General features: G+C 42.6%; 1 pseudogene; it reads left to right on the top strand.

Moving 5' to 3' along the window:
- The first annotated feature begins 880 nt into the window (after window positions 1-880).
- Window positions 881-4,821, top strand: LOC147895261 (putative pentatricopeptide repeat-containing protein At3g15130 pseudogene; annotated as a pseudogene).
- The last annotated feature ends 8,191 nt before the right edge of the window (window positions 4,822-13,012 follow it).

Genomic DNA, 13,012 nt, shown 5'->3' with positions numbered 1-13,012 from the left:
CCTACCTGCTCGCCGTTAAAAATGTTTGCAAATTTAACCCCTTCAAAATAGGTACTTTAAGGACTTTTAAGAAGAGAAAGAAGTTGGAGTGTGAAAATTTGATGGTTTACTTAAGGGTAAGAGCAGTGGGAATGATACTTAAAGCAAGATGCTTGTTAAGAAAATTTCATCGTTAAGATCAACTCGGAACCATACAACATAGGTACTCATTTGAAAGGACTTGAAAAGAAGAATCCATTGTGACCTTGACTTGGGATAAACCATTTTGTATAAAAAATATCCCGAAAGTTTTATTTAAAACCACTTAGTGCATAACATAATGGGTTACCAATGGAATGTAATTTTCATTTTAAGGTTAATTGTAACTTAAAAGAACTAGTTATGTTAAAGTCACTAACATAACCTAACTGTAGTTAAAGTTACCCAGCATTGCCTTCGAGGCAATGCTATACTAATAGTTTTGTTAAAAAGTGTCCCACACAGTTTGTTGCCAAGTGGGCCCCTTCTATTTTGGTTCTCTCTCTCTCTCTCTCTCTCTCAGAGAGAGACACACACTTCTCTCTCTCTCAGAGAGACACACACACTTTTTTCTATAAAGAACTCTCTCTCTCTAGTGCCCACGTAGAGTTTGCAAATCTCTTTGCATTGGCAAGCGGCTGCATAATTCATCTTGATTCTTGACAATTGTTTGTGTTGGTAGAACCTAAGGTAGTGCTCACGACTCACTTGTTTTATAAGAGACGCTCACCTTCTGAAGGGCGTCCCATACTCCCTTCATGCATGCCACAACAATAAATAGGACCCTTGTAGGTTTATAGATTTGTGTCACCGAACTGAAGACCAATCTTACCCCGTTTCTCCTTGCACGAGCTGTTACCTGTAACAAAAATGCATTCCAAATGCTGAACAAGCAAATTAGTTTTCCGCTTGAGGACCGTATTCTGGGCAATGGGTCTCCCGAAAACGGCAAGCAGCCATCCCTGCTAGAGAGTTAAGACTGAGAAGAGGCTTTACGTCCTGCTTTGAGGGTGGACGAAGCTAGTACTCAAGCTCTGATCTAGAACACGTCAAGGGCTGTAGATTGTGGCTGCCAAAATGATATTTGTGGTACAAATTACGCTGCGTGGACATGGTCACCCTTTGTTTGAAAGAGAAATTCAAGATATGTGAGCTTTCTCTCAATCACGAAAAGGCGGCCTTGTTGATTGATGGTGGTTGGATCCCTCCTTTGCGGTGACAGAGATTGCCACTGTAAAGCACCGAGCAGGGCAACCACCAGAGCCTCTTGAGAATCGTGAAGTTTCAAATGAATACTGCGGATGAGGTTTCGATCTTTTCAAGTAGCACTTTTACTTGAAAATGGCTTGCAGTGCTTATGCATAAATGTCTCTTCTAGTATTTTAAGCTTTGTCTTAAAATGTATATGATGGATAAGAAGCATCTCTCATTCGCTATCTCGTTTAAAAAATGCATTTGCCTTTTCCTTTTCTCCTAACATGCAGAATGGGAGAAAACGCTTTTTCTTTTGGAGTGATAAACGGGCTACGTGTTCAGGCAGTAAATGTGGATAAGAGAAACAGTCTTGATCCATTTGCACATTCTAAGATTGGAACGAACAAGGAAGTTGTAAAACTTTTTCGGCAAGTGCAGAAGTCAAACGGGAAACCACCCAAAATGGTAGTTGCTGAACTTCAGAAACCATTCGACATTGCAACCTTAGAGCAATCAAAGCAAATGCGTGCTCATATTATAAATGCAGGGCTTGACCTAGATGCTGTTTCGAGCAGCAATCTTATTGATATGTCTGTAAAATGCGGGGGCCTTGAGGATGCACACGGCGTGTTCGATAAATTGCACAAGCGAGACGTGGTGACATGGAATAAGTGGATTGCAGGTTATGCCAAGCTTGGGAATGGGTTTGAGGCTTTTCACCTTTTCAATCAAATGCAACATCATCAGATCCAACCCAACCGGATCACAATTATTTGCATCTTGAAAGTATGCTCAAATGTATTGGCCCTACGCCAGGGCAGGTGGATCCATACCTACATTATTATTAATGGACTTGAGTTGGGCTTGTTTGTTGGCAACTCTCTCATTGATATGTATGCCAAATGTGGGAGTCTAGAGGATGCACAAGCTGTGTTCAATGGATTGCCCAGGAAAGACTGTGTGGCTTGGAATGTGTTGATTTCAGGGCATATGCAACTTGGGCATGCTCAAAAGGCACTCCCACTTTATGTGCAAATGCAAAAGGAGGGCATGGAGCCTGACCGGGTCACATTTCTGTGCCTTCTTAAAGCATGTTCGAGCATGGCAGCCCTAGAAGAAGGCAGTGAGGTTCACTGCGCAATTATTGAAAATGGATTTGAATCAGATCTTTTTGTTGGCAGCACACTTATTGACATGTATGCAAGATGTGGGAGACTAGAAAATGCACACATGATATTTGACAGGTTGCCTAATCGGAATGTGGTGACATGGAGCGCTTTGATCACAGGATATGCCCAGCAAGGGCTTGGAAAGGAAGCTCTCCAGCTTTTTGAGAAAATGCAAAAAGATGGGATGAAGCCAAACCAAATAACATTTGTTTGCATTCTAAAAGCATGTTCCAGCATGGCAGGCCTAAAGGAAGGCAAACAGATTCATGCTGACCTTATAGAAAGTGGGTTTGAATTGGATGTGTTTGTGGCTAGTACCCTCATTGACATGTATGGGAAAAGTGGAAGTCTTGATGTTGCACATTCGATATTTTACAAGTTGCCCAATAAAAACGTTGTAACATGGAGTGCGCTGATAAGAGGATATGCCCAGCATGGGAATGGTCAGGAAGCCCTCCAGCTTTTCAATCAAATGCAGCTAGAGGGCTTGAAAGCAGACCAAACCACATTTGCTTGTGTTCTTAAAGCATGCTCCAGCACAGCAGCTCTAGAGCAAGGCAGGCAGATTCACTGCTATATCATTGAAAGCGGTTTTGAATCAGATAAGTTTATTGGCAGTGCCCTGATAGATACATATGCAAAGTTAGGGAGTCTTGAGGATGCAAGCGTTGTGTTCAGAAATTTGCCTAGAAGAGATGTTGTGACATGGAGTGCAGTTATTGCAGGTTTTGGTCAGCACGGGGATTACCCGTTGGCCTTGCATCATTTTAAGGGCATGCAGGAGGCAGGCTTGAAGCCAGATGATGTAACGTTCTTGTCTCTTCTTTCTGCATGCAGTCGTGTGGGCTTAGTAGATGAAGGATGTCTGCACTTCAAGTCAATGAGAGAGGGTCATGGCATAACACCAACACTTGAACACTTTAATTCCATGGTCGAACTTTTGGGTCATGCAGGACACTTGAATGAGGCTGAGGACTTGCTTGAATCTATTTCGTTTGGATATAATATTGTTGGGTGGACCTCTTTGCTCAGCTCCTGCAGAAGACACAAGAATGTGGAGTTAGGAAGACGATCCTTTGATCGTGTTGCCTATCTTGGAAACCCTGCGGGATATGTGCTTATGTCAAATATCTATGCGCATGCTGGCATGCAAAAGGATGTGAAAAATGTAGAAGAGATGAGAAGATCTGCAAATGGTTGGAAGAAGCCAGCTAAGGCCTTCATTGAAATCAATAATCAAGTGCATGTATTCAAGGTTGGAGACAAAGTTCACCCTCAAAATGAAGATATATATACAAAGTTAAAGGTTATCAGCATGGAAATGAAGGACAATGGGTATGAGCCACGTTTGGATTTAGTCCTTGATACAATGCCCGATGATAGCAAGGTAGATATTTTGTGTGGACATTGTGAAAAATTAGCTATAGCTTTTGGGCTTATTGCTACAACCGGAGGCACAACTATTCGAGTAGCAAAGAATCTTCGAATGTGCGCTGATTGCCACACATTCACAAAAACTTTGTCCAAGATTGAAAAGCGAGAGATCGTAGTAACAGATGCATACCGTATACATCAGTTCCAGGAGGGGGTATGTACTTGTAATGATTATTATTAACTAGACAAAACAAGGCTGACAAGTTAGAATCTAAGGCTTCACTGTTACTTCTTTGGTTTGACCAGTGGGGAGCAGACATGCTACTTCAGATCCACCTGAAGATTCACAAGGGGTGGAGGCCTTTCTCTTACATATCTCATGGGAGCATGCTCTGCATCACATGAGACTCGCTATGAGAGCAGATATCCTAAGAGACCTTTCCGACCAGTGGGAAGCGTACCCAGCCTTCCTACCTCTTGGAGCACAGCCCTACAGTAGCCACCATCTGAACCACAGATCTCATCGTTTCAGATGTGACCAGATGGCGGCTGACATCTGCACGGATATATACCTCCCCTACATACCAATTATACATGAACTTCCAGCAGAGAGTAGTGGAAACTGAAGCAGGCTCTCATGTAGACGTTTCCCCAGCTCTTCATGGGTCAAACGACCATATGCTCTTTCCTTGCACAGAGGGGACATATGATAGCCATGGGAGCATATATTGCTGAGATACGGAGACACAACAGCATCTTCTTTGTGAGGTGGGATTGGACCTAAATTCAGCCACACTCAACAGACATACTCTTTTGCCTTGTACTACCTCCACAAGGTCCTCTACAAACGTTTTGTACAAGGCCTTTTGGCTATGCTCGCCCACACACATGCTCATATGCACACTCTTAGTCCTTAGACACCCTTAGAGTAGACTGGGTCTTCCTTTGTCACTGCCCTTCACCTCCGGAGTGCCGACAGAAAGTCAGTACAAAGACCTTTGTATAAATGGATGCTCAACTGTGTGTGGGTGTGTGGATTTGTATATATTTGAGAGCATATGTTTATACGATGGTCTACACCCACTGTTGGGTGTTGATGACGTCAGTGGGGATGTAGTAGCAGCTAGTCCCTGCTATGCGTGATGAAGCTTATGGTTTCAACATTATGAATGACATGGGATTGAAGCTGCCCTATATGTTGTGTTTTTAAAGGATGAGTTTGGGCATGTTTCTGGATTCATCTAGATATATAGACTGGGTCTTCCTTGATATTTTGTTGTACTATGTGCTTCTAGATGAATCCAGGAATATGCCCACGGATACATCCAGGAAACGAGTGATGGACTGAGGCATATATCATAGTGGGCGACCTTCCGTCCATGTTCACTAGTCCAGAGACACGACCCACAGGGGTCACAATGGCGCTTGTTTGCTGTAGGGCCATAGCCAGGAGACTACAGCGGGTCACACATACTGGCAGCCGCCAGTGTTCCATCACAGGTTTTCTGCCACCACATCAGCCTCACATGGCAACACCCCCCTGTCAGGATTGACGCCTTGCCTTCGTGAGCTTCTTTATGCATTGGTGTCATTATGATCATGATCATGGACTTTTCTTTTTTTGTACTCACCATGCTTGTGGATGCCTGTTAGTGGTTCCATCCCTCAGATCATTGTGTCAGGTTTCTTTTAGTCCCATAGACCCTTTGGTCTTCCGAAGACTTTAATAAACTCTCTCTCTCTCTCTCTCGGGTACCTTCTGTACCAGTCAGCCAGCAAGATCCTTGTAGAGATGGAGAAAATCCAAGCTAGCCTATTTTTCCTTCAGCCAGGGCTGATTCCAGCTTGATTGCCAGCATGCAGCAGCAGCATGGTGGAGGCCATTCACTGTATGGTCAAGCAACCATTCTCAGAGGATTCATTAGTTATCCTTGACTCCTGGAGAGTCTGCAGTAGCAGGACGGAAGATTGCTGTCATCTTTGAAGAACTTTTTACCACTGTAATCTTTCCGATAGGCATGATGTAATGATCTGCTTCTCATGTAGATGCCACATGCACATGGTTGGTTTGTGGGCTGCCATATGGAGGCTGCCACATGGGCAGCAGTCTGTAATCCTTCTTACGGCTAGTTCAAGCCAGCCATGAGAGCAGCAACTAGGGCTGGCATAGTTTAGGTAGATATACAGGCAGGCAGATTGGCTGGAATGAGGCCCAGAATTGGCGCCAGCAGTAGGCCCTTAACAGGCAAACAGACAGCCTGTGATTGGCAGTTTTCAGACTGCCAGGTCGGCAGCTGTGGACAAGCAGGTTGCCTAAGGGGTTGGTCTGCCAGATCTAGGTCCCAATCGACGTCCCGATCAGCTGTTACAGGAGGGCCATTGCTGCATTAAAGGCCCCCTTGGGGGCTGGTGCCTCCACAGTCTAGCTGCATCAGACTTGGGTTCTCTTAGTGCACAACGTAGAATGGCTCAGATGGTGCAAGAGAGCAGAGCAAGAGCAGCTGCTGAAGCTTATGAGAGGCATGCAGTGATCTAGGAGTCGTCTGCATCCACATTATTGGACAGGTTTTGTACTTGGATTCTATATTATATGTGTTTCCTTTTTGGCTGTACACCTGAGTGACTTTTATAGAGAAACAATAGAGAAACCATAGGGTTTGCAGTGGAGCGATCAGAAAATAGACAATACTCAGATACAACTGAAGAACGGAACTCAGAAAACATGGTGCCTGTCAGTAATATGAAAAACTGAATACAAGAACCTCAAGCCGTCGTGTCTGAAGGACCGTGGCTGAGGTGAATCAGAAAGATGATTCCGTGTAGAGAGACAGTAGAAAAGATAGCAGCAGAGGGAGCGTAACGCAGTCCTCCGTGTAGCTCAATGATGACGAGGATGATGGAGGCTGGAGCTGCCCTAGGAAATGGCTGAAACCAGCATGCTCTGAGGAAGGAACCTTCAGGCTATCTGGAATAGCAACATGATGAAGAAAAGGAGCTGATCTGGGGCAGAAGGAGCTGATCTGTAGCAGAGGAGCAGAAGGGGACAGATCTGGAGTAGGATGGGATAGATCTGGAGCAAAAGGAGCTGATCTGAAGTAGAGGAGCAGATCTGGAGTAGAAGTTGGGGCAGATCTGGAGCAGAAAGGAGGGCAGATCTGGAGCAGAAAGAAGGGCAGATCTGGAGCAGAAAGGACTGCAGATCTGGAGCAGAAAGGAGGGCAGAAGAGGAGGCAGTAGAGGAGGCAGAAGTGGAGAGGTAGATGGAGCAGGCAGGCCTGCAGCAAAAGATGGAGGAGATGAGGAGCAGCTGCAGGTCTTGTCCTGTCACTGGAAGTGTGGGGGCAGAAGCCTTTTATAGGCCAGACCTAGCTGGTCGGCCAGCTGGTCAGCCAGCTGGTCGGTTGGGCCTGCCAGTTGGTCGGCCAGCTGGTCGGCCAGACCAGCTGGACTTTTTGGTCATTTGTTTGGCTGAGAGGGCTGGCCTTTTGGCTGGCCTGTGAGCTATTTGATTGCCCCGTAAATTGGGGATTGCTTAGTTGCTGAATAACTTTCTGCATATCTATATATGTATTATGCTTTCTATCTACTTGTGTGCTCATAAAGCGAGATAGAGTGGTTGTAGTATCCTGTCATATTCTTCGCATTAGATGACTTGTGTTCATAGTTGGTGCTTGATGCAAGGTCATTGGTCTTGTACATGGTGTACTCTCTAGAGACACATGCTTAGACATGCATTCTCCAATGTTGTGCTTTTTCTTGAGCATTCTGAATATCACTGTAATATTTATTCTATATCGTGAAAAAGTTTAGCAGCCATCTTCTTCACCTTTACATTCTTCAAGCTGATAGCTCTAGAGTTTTATTGATACCAAGCACAACCATAAAGGGGTTGAACGTTGTGACTGAATGGTCATCATTGTTATAAATGACCTTGCTTGGTTTATTAGGTTTGATTAAACCTATACTAACAGTTTTTTCAAGATTTTGAAACATCGGTTGCTATAATTGTCATTGACAATATCTCCAAGTGATGCATAGAGCTTAAGCATTTGCTCCAACAATATTTGTGCAAGCTTAGAACCTTTTATCGTGGATTTTGTTGGGATAAAGCACATACCCTTCCTAGTCTATGGTAACCGCGTAATAAAATAAATAGAGATACTTCCTCATTTTGTGAATCTTAAGTGAAAATAACATGCCTCCAACTTTTAGGCATTCTAGTCTTATAAAGATAGCATTGCTTACACTTGATGATGTACAGGTAGGATTTCATCTTTGGCAAATAAAGTGGCCTTTGATCAAATATAAAGGTACGATGTATGCATGGATGTTCAGCACTCAATACATCGTTACATTTATAAAGAATATAGCAACAAAGAATGGCAAAACGATAATGGATAAATTTTGCACTCCTAGTTGTTTCGGAAGGAGGATCGGTGATCTTGCGCTTGAATATCTTCTGGAGTTCGTTCGTATTGTGACGTCAAAAATTGATATTTTTTATTTGGCGTTAGTATTGTTTTTCTCTATGTTTGATAAGAGTTTGAGTATCGGGTGATAGCCTAGCGGCTCTTACTTATTTCTATTTTCTAAGATATTGTGTGGGATTGAGAGGATGAGTGGATTGGATCATCGTAAATACCATGTGTGTGAATGATAAATACCTTGGTATGGGGTAAGAGTTATTTGTGTATGAAATATTATGGGGTTTTTAGAAAATAGGAAGAGTGAGCCATATAAAGAGGTGGGCTCATGTCCATGTGTTTCAATAATATAAGAGAGGCCACATGCAAAGCATGTGAAATGCATGTGGAGGAGTGCGGAGTCCAGAGGAATCTTTCTAGAATTCCTATGTGGAATGAGGAGGATGTGGATATATGGAAAAGAGAGGGTCCCTATGAGTTCCATGTAAGGAGACTCTTTACTTTCTCAATATTTTAAGAGTCTTGAGCATCTTTTGATGAGACACATGACAAGAGTAGTAAAAAAGGATATGGATGGTGACATACAGGCTTATGTGATTGATGGAGAAGAATCTACAAGCAATAATTATAAATGGGTGAAGGAAGGTGACAAAATCTCTAGAAAAGGAGCTCTCCTCTCTCTTGTTCAACATCTCTTCCACCATTAGGCCTCATGTTGTTGTAGCTCTAGTCTCCTCAAGCCTCTTCCATGAGCCTTCTCTTCCTCTTGTAGATATTCTCTTATGTAGACTCTTGAGTTCATCTCTCTTTAGTTCATTCTCTCTTTATGAGTAGTCTTGGAGCTTTCGCTCTCTCTTGAGCATCTTTTGATGGGACACATGGCAAGAGTAGTAAAAAAGGACATGGATGGTGACATACATGCTTATGTGATTGATGGAAAAAGAATCTACAGGCAACAATTGTAAATGGATGAAGGAGGGTGATAAAATCTCTATAAAAGAAGCCCTCCTCTCTTATGTAGACTCTTGAGTTCATCTCTCTCTAGTTCATTCTCTCTTTATAAGTAGTCTTGGAGCTTTCGCTCCCTCTTGAGCATCTTTTGATGGGACACATGGCAAGAGTAGTAAAAAAGGACATGGATGGTGACATACATGCTTATGTGATTGATGGGAAAAGAATCTATAGGCAACAATTGTAAATGGATGAAGGAGGGTGATAAAATCTTTATAAAAGAAGCCCTCCTCTCTCTTGTTCAATATCTCTTCCACCATTAGGCCTCATGTTGTTGTAGCTCTAGTCTCCTCAAGCCTCTTCCATGAGCCTTCTCTCCCTCTTGTAGATATTCTCTTATGTAGACTCTTGAGTTCATCTCTCTCTAGTTCATTCTCTCTTTATGAGTAGTCTTAGAGCTTTCCTCCCTCTTGTACGTATGAAACCTCTTCTTCTCTCTTGTGTTTATAGTATTTTGAGTTGCATTGGAGTGGAGCTTTACTCTTCCATGAGCCTTCTCTCCCTCTTGTAGATATTCTCTTATGTAGACTCTTGAGTTCATCTCTCTCTAGTTCATTCTCTCTTTATGAGTAGTCTTAGAGCTTTCCTCCCTCTTGTACGTATGAAACCTCTTCTTCTCTCTTGTGTTTGTAGTATTTTGAGTTGCATTGGAGTGGAGCTTTACTCTATTGACAGAGAAGTTCACTTCGTATTCCTTCGCTTGAGTCTCTCTTTTCTTTTCTTTCTTTCAAAGCCTTAAAAGCTCTTTCTATTCGACCGCTCATTGCACACACATGGTCCATCCATTTCTTAGTTCATTCTCTCTTTATGAGTAGTCTTAGAGCTTTCCTCCCTCTTGTACGTATGAAACCTCTTCTTCTCTCTTGTGTTTATAGTATTTTGAGTTGCATTGGAGTGGAGCTTTACTCTATTGACAAAGAAGTTCACTTCGTATTCCTTCTCTTGAGTCTCTCTTCCCTTTTCTTTCTTTCAAAGCCTTAAAATCTCTTTCTATTCAACCGCTCATTGCACACACATGGTCCATCCATTTCTCAAGCCACCAAGGGAGTTACTTATCCTCTTCTAGGCAAGATCTATGAGTGGTGGATCGTTGATGAAGGTCGAGTCTTGAGGGAGCATCTTGCTCAGGCGAAATTAGCATGGGTGGAGAGCTGTTTTTATGACAGTTTGACCCCCTGTTAGTGTTTTGCTAATAACTTTCTGCTCGGTAGTCTGATTTTGATGAGACTTATATCAGCGCGAAGCTCTCTTCAAGACGCATGTCTCTATATGATAAGACCTGATACTACTGCAAAAAGTTATGTCTGTGTTTGACAGTATGTTTTTATGATAATTTTTACTCCCGTCTAGTAAATTGTCCATAACTTTCTGGTCGCTTCTTTATTTCTTATGAAACGTATATCAGCGCGAAGCCCATCTCAAGGCGCATCTCTATATGTGTTTGAATCTTTGATATCATGTCTCTACTGAAAGTTATAAGCCTCTGTTTCTAATAGCAGTTTGTAGAGTGTTTTTAGCTAATTGTAAAGGTATCTATGAAGGAGGTGCAATGTTTCCTCGGAACCTACCCATCCAACCCAATCAGCCCCTTCAAACTCCTCGATATATATCAGCTCATGTCATGTTGAGCTGCAAGATCTTCTTTCAAGAACGTATCGCTCTTCTCTTTGGTGCAAACCGGCTTGTTGAGATTATGGCCTTTGTTGATCCTTTCCTTCTTCCTATGCTTGAGTAGAACATCACTTGGGATGTTATCATCTTCATTCTCATCTAAGGGAGGAAAGTATGGTCTGGTATCTTGGCATAAAAGCTTCTTTTTAATGTCCCTTTCTCAATGATCAATATTTTTGTCACTCAGTTCAAAAGCAGTAGGAAGTGAAGAGATGTGTGAAGTTTATTACCCCCGACTTCATGTCACCATCTTTTGGTGGAGACACCGGGTACGTTTGGTATTGGATTCATTCCACCCTACTAAACGGTCTCGGGTGTACTTGATTACATGTTATGCCTAGTATAGGCATGTGTTTTCTGATGTGATAAAAAAGATGCCTGTAAGAACTCTGTTAGAAGAGATTGTAGCCCGTTTAAGAGAACTAGAAGATTCTGAAGGTGATGCTCAAGCTATTCGCACGGTCATCATGATCATATCCTTTATGTTTGCACTCTTGAATATGTTGGTGAATCGATAACGCCGGTAGCAGGCACAATGATAGATTGGGGATTGTTTCATGCACTGGCAGCTTGGTGTGAAGAAGAGTTGAGTCTTTGGGTAGTTTTTGACTATAGCAGTGGAGTGGTGATTCTCAATGCTTTCAACTTCTTTTGCTATGCAAATGATAAAGAGCACAATATCTTGAAGCTGTTATGTGCACTTCTAATTGTGACAAGGGTGATTCTTAAATGCATGTATACACAATGTTTTCATGGTGTTGATTAGTCACTTATTTTTGAAGATTTTATTGAGGATCACATTATGGAGAATTTTCAACAAGTAGTTATGCATAATAAGTTGGTCTTGGTATACTAAGGCTCTGTGGGAACTTGTTTGGATCTTGTTTGGGATATTATTTGGATCTTGGTGTTTGCTTTTTGTGTTTCATCATGGTGAAGATTCCAATGTTTCGAGGGACCCAAGGGGAAGACCCAGAGTTTTATCTTCGGGATTTTGTTCGAGGATGTCGGCTTTCTAGATGGTCCATGAAGGAACGGGTGGAGATTTTGTCTGATTTTCTTGAAGGTTTGAGTTGGCATGAGGCCTTGCTGGACTCTACCAAGGAGGACTGGGACCAAGTGGTGGTTGCAACGAAGCAAAGATTTGGGGCAGTGGAGTCGCCAAATGCTTTGATGTTACAGTTGGACCAGTTCTATCAAGGAGAGGGTGAGATGGTCTCTGCATCGGCAATCCGATATGAAACTTTATGGACAAAGTATGAAAGGGCAGCTTTGCGAGCTATGGCATTTGCATCATTGGGTCTCGTAGGGATGGAGTACTTAAAGATGAGAAAATTTGTTATGGCTTTGGAGCCTCATCGTCGCTCAAAAGTAATGAGTAAAGATCCAACAACATACGTGCACACTAAACGACGCCAACACAATGAAGAGCTTCTTGGTGATTCTCTATCAGGTAGTGAGAAGCTCCAATACTTGGATTTGTTAGATGATTTCGCATATCTCTTTGCAACAAGCTATTCACAGGTTTGACCAGTCTCTCTTTTGGAGCACAAGATTGAGTTGAAGCCCGAAAGCAAGCCAGTTGTGCAACGCTTAAGGCAATTGGCGGTGATCCAAGCTGAGGCACTAAAGAAAGAGGTAACACAACTACTTGAGGCAGGATTCATCTTTTCTATTGATGATTCAAAATGGATATCTCCTGTAGTTGTCACACCAAAGAAAGAAAATAAGTGGTGGGTTTGTGTGGACTTTCATCCTGTAAATCTCCCCCCAGGATTAGGCTTGCGAACTAGATATGCTAACACAAACTAAGAGGTAAGGATGAAAAATGGCCGAGGTAATAAATAGGAGCGAAACTTTCTAACTGAAAACAACAAAGAGAGGACTTTCTGCTCCATTTCCTCATACCTTGTTTCCACCTCTATAAGCTGTCGGTTGGCATAATAGATGGATTGCATTCTACCTGCCTCTCCTTTTTGTAGCAATACAGCACCAACTGAATGCAAAGATACACTTGCATTTACCAATCAGGGGGCTTCAATATTAAGCCCTTACTCATGGCCTCCTTTAAGTTGCTGAAAAGACTCTTGTTGCTCCACACCCCATTGGAAAGAAACTCCTTTTCTTGTCAACAAGTTCATGAATGCACTA

The sequence above is a fragment of the Dipteris shenzhenensis genome, chromosome 13, assembly GCF_047967505.1.
Source record: "Dipteris shenzhenensis isolate YYH24624 ecotype China chromosome 13, Dip_SZ_1.0, whole genome shotgun sequence".
Taxonomy (NCBI): domain Eukaryota; kingdom Viridiplantae; phylum Streptophyta; class Polypodiopsida; order Gleicheniales; family Dipteridaceae; genus Dipteris; species Dipteris shenzhenensis.
The sequence above is the reverse complement of the archived record's forward strand: the minus strand, read 5'-3'. Positions and strand labels throughout refer to the sequence as shown.